The following is a 4,096-nucleotide window of genomic DNA, read 5'->3' on the forward strand; positions in this document are numbered from 1 at the left end:
TAGTTTGTTGCTATTGTTTTTCATATTTTATTTCAGTCACTTTTTTTCCCCAGCAGGAAAAAAACAATGTGTTTCCCAAGTAAGTGCATTTGCTCGTCCATTGCTATGAAAGAGAAGCCTTGAAAGAAGTTTTCAAATTTATCATTGGGTTCAGTGAGCTTTTCAAAAGTGGTGGGTGGGCGCCTGGGTGGCTCAGTCGGTTAAGCGTCCAACTTTGGCTTAGGTCACGATCTCATGGTTGGTGAGTTCCAGCCCCTCATTGGACTCTGCACTGATAGCTGATGGTGGAGCCTTCTTGGGATTCTCTCTTTCTTTCTCTCTCTCTGCCCCTCCTGCTGTCTCTCTCTCTCTCTCTCTCAAAATAAATAAATAAGGTTTAAAAAATATTTTAAAAAATTTTAATGTTTAATTATTTTTGACAGAGAGAGAGAGAGAGAGAGAGAGAGAGAGACAGAGAGACAGAGTGTGAGTGGGAGAGGGTCAGAGAGACAGGGAGACAGAGAATCCAAAGCAGGCTGCGGGCTCTGAGCTCTCAGCACAGAGCCCGACGCGGGGCTCGAACCCACGGACTGTGAGATCATGACCTGAGCTGAAGTTGGATGCTTAACCAACTGAGCCACCCGGGTGCCCCTAAAAAATATTTTAAAAATAGCCAAAAGTGGTGGCTTAAATATTTTCTTACTTTAAACACTGCTGAAGAACGGATAGAGGTCTGTCCTTGCCTCTATAATCTTGTTTAGGTTTGAAATGTCTGACTCATCATGATGGTTTCATGCTATCATTAGCCAATATCTCAGCATAATACACACTTCGGGGAGATTAAGAGTGGCTGTAAATCCATTCTTCAAATGATCTCCTTGATTATTTCAATATTTGGGACTGATTATCCTTCAGGTGTGATTAGATTGTCCCTGTTTTTCTTGTGGACGTGGCTGATGGAGGTTTTGTCTCGAGGATGGGAAAAGGGTCATCTCTGCCATTTTCTGGTTGTTCACTGGGCTTGCATGATTAGCTTTCTCTTCACTCTATAGTTTTCTTGCAGGACTCTTTTAAGGTCATTTTGTAAGAGTGGCTCCAGTTCAAGCTAGACAGTCTAGTTGGGCATATGTCACTGCATCACATGCAGGAAGAAATGAGTGGATGAGAACCCCATGTCACCTCTTCCAGGGTGGCTCACAATACCCGTGCATTGCTTCCAACCTAGGACAGTCTGATGTGTTGAAAAAGCAAGAGTTGCAACTTTTTTTTTTTAATTTTTTTTAATGTTTATTTATTTTTGAGACAGAGAGAGACAGAGCACGAACAGGGGAGGGGCAGAGAGAGAGGGAGACACAGAATCTGAGGCAGGCTCCAGGCTCTGAGCCGTCAGCACAGAGCCCGACACGGGGCTCGAACTCACGAACCGCGAGATCGTGACCTGAGCCGAAGTCGGACGCTTAACCGACTGAGCCACCCAGGCGCCCCAAGAGTTGCAACTTTAATTGTGGAGCAAATAGCCTAAAACAATGTCTTCATTTTGCAAGATAAACATTAAATTTCTAACATTTCTTTCCATCCCTTAGTAGATTGTTGTAACTAGTTTTAAGTTACCTGTACCCTACTTTGGAGACCAACTGCTCTAAACATGAGACCAAAGTAACTTTTTAGGACAAAGATAGCAAACAAGTCTGATATATATTTGTTGTTCAAAAAGAAAAAACCGAAAGCTCCCTAAAGGCATGCCCTGTAGCCCTGTTTGACAAATGCATTGTTTAATAGTTTTATTGGAAACCTAAATTTTACAACAAAATAATCTAAGTAGATAAGGGAAGCTTGTGACCCTATGGAGGATGAATCCATTGTGTAAAACCAATGGTCAGTCCCTAACTGTGTTTCATAATTTTGGAATTTATTTTTTAACCCCAGACAAGGAGGGCTGAATTAATCACACTTCGTGGCTCAGGGCACTTTATCATCATTGTTTGTGCAAGATCCCACGCTGGTTTCTAATTTTCATTATTCATTCCTTTTGATAGGCATTTCCCGCTTCCAAATCCTTCCTTCAAAGGCAATCGTTGCCTGTTTTGGATCTGGATCTGGATCTGTCTTTTTGTTTGTAAACAAACATATAATTTATAAAATATATAGTTCATGTGTAAACTATAAGTGTGATTTATAAAACGTGGAGTTTGCATGGATGCCTTTTTAAAATTTACATAAATGGTAACGTGCTTTACATCTAATTCTGTTTCCTTTTTTTACTCAACACGATGTCTTTGAGGTCTGTTCCTACTGCTGTGTGTACATCTGGCGTGTGGGTCCCTCACAGCTGCACAGGATTCCACAGTGCATATCCGTCTTACGGTGTATGTTGCTTCATCTGGAAACGGATGCCTAGATCACCCCACTTCCCGGACTCCGTAACAAACTGAGATGAATGTCCGCGTATTCATCCCGTTCTGGGACATCTATGAGAACGTGCTATAGATGGAAGGTTTGTGTTCTGAAATTTACATGTTCAGATCCTAATCCCAATGTGATTAGGGGTTAGGATCCGACCTGGTCATGATCTAATCACATCCACCTCCAGAGGGGGGTGATTAGATCACGAGAGCAGAGCCCTTATGAATGGAATAAGTGCCCTTATGAAAGAGACCCCACAGAACCCTTCTGCCTTGTGAGGACACAGGGAGAAGACAGCCACCCATGAACCAGGAAGTGGGCTCTCCCCAGGCACTGAACCAGCTAGCGCCTTGATCTTGGACTTCCCAGCCTCCTGAGCTGTGAGAAATAAATTTTTGTTGTTTATAAGCCACCCAGTTTATGGTGCTCTGTTATAGCAGTGCGATGGACTAAGACGGAACTACTCAGGGGCTGCATTGCTGGGTCATAAAGTATCCACATACATACGCGGAATAACAACGATCAGGTTGTTTGCCACATGGCCGTGCCGGTTTACAGTAAACGGTTAACCCCCTGCAGCCTCCCGTCTGGCATTTCAGTATTTCCCAGTCCAACAGGTGTGATGTGATATTTTGTTGTTTAATTTCCATTTTTCTGATAGTAATGCATTTGAATATCCCATCCATATGCTTGTCAGTCCTTTTAGATCTCCTCTTCTAGCCTTGGCACGCACATCATTTTTCTGTCGGACTTCGTTGTCCTAGGCTTGCCGATTTGCAGGAGCTCCTTACGTATTCCAAGCATTAGTCCTTTGTTTTGGAACATGTTTTAGACACACCTTCACAAGTATCTTGTCCTAACCTGTCTCCACTCTGTGGAGTGTCTGTGCAGCATAGTAGTTAAGAAATGTGGCTCTAGGGGTGCCTGGTAGAGTGTTGGTGGAGTGTGTGACTCTTGATCTGGGGTGGTGAGTTCAAGGCCCATGTTGGGTATAGAGCTTACTTAAAAAAGGAAAAGAATGTGACTCCAGATGTTTGCATCCAGACGGCCTGGGTTTGCCTTCTGGCCATGCTCATTAACCTATGTGATCCTGGGCCAGTTAACGTCTGCACAGCTCAGCATCTTGTCTGCAAAATGGGGATAATAACAGTACCCACTTCATAGGGCAGCTAAGAACATTGACTCAGTCAGTATTTTAAAGCACCGAGGCGCACGGCGTGCAGTGTATGAGTATTTGTTAAACAAGCACAAAGTATTTCCTTTGTTCCAGAGTTCTGAATACGATTGTATCGCATTCAGTAATATTTGAATTTATGTTTTGTGCTTTTGGGATTCTGTTTAAGTTTTTCTCCCTTCCTAGCACGCCAGGTTTTTCTCCTACATCAACTTCTCTAAAACTTACAGTCTTACCTTCCACGTTGGGGTGTCGGGCCGTCTGGCTTCCGCCATTTCATATGGGTTTAGGAAAGCATGCCATGCTGGGAGTAAGTTTTCCTAAGCCCATCCCGGGATGTCCTGGCCTCCGTGGGTGCGGTCGTCATTTATCGCAGCCTCAGACACACTCCGTCATGTTTGTTGTCATTACTGCTGTTGAGCTGTTAGCGCGCAGATTTATCAGCGGAGCTTTAGAGAAGGTGGTTATGTCTAGTACATTATGTTCCCCCCTCCCCGGTCTTCTCTTTCAATACAGATTTAGCTGCGTCTAAATTTTATT

Source organism: Puma concolor, chromosome D2, assembly GCF_028749965.1.
Source record: "Puma concolor isolate L17-30 chromosome D2, mPumCon1.1.hap2, whole genome shotgun sequence".
Lineage (NCBI taxonomy): Eukaryota > Metazoa > Chordata > Mammalia > Carnivora > Felidae > Puma > Puma concolor.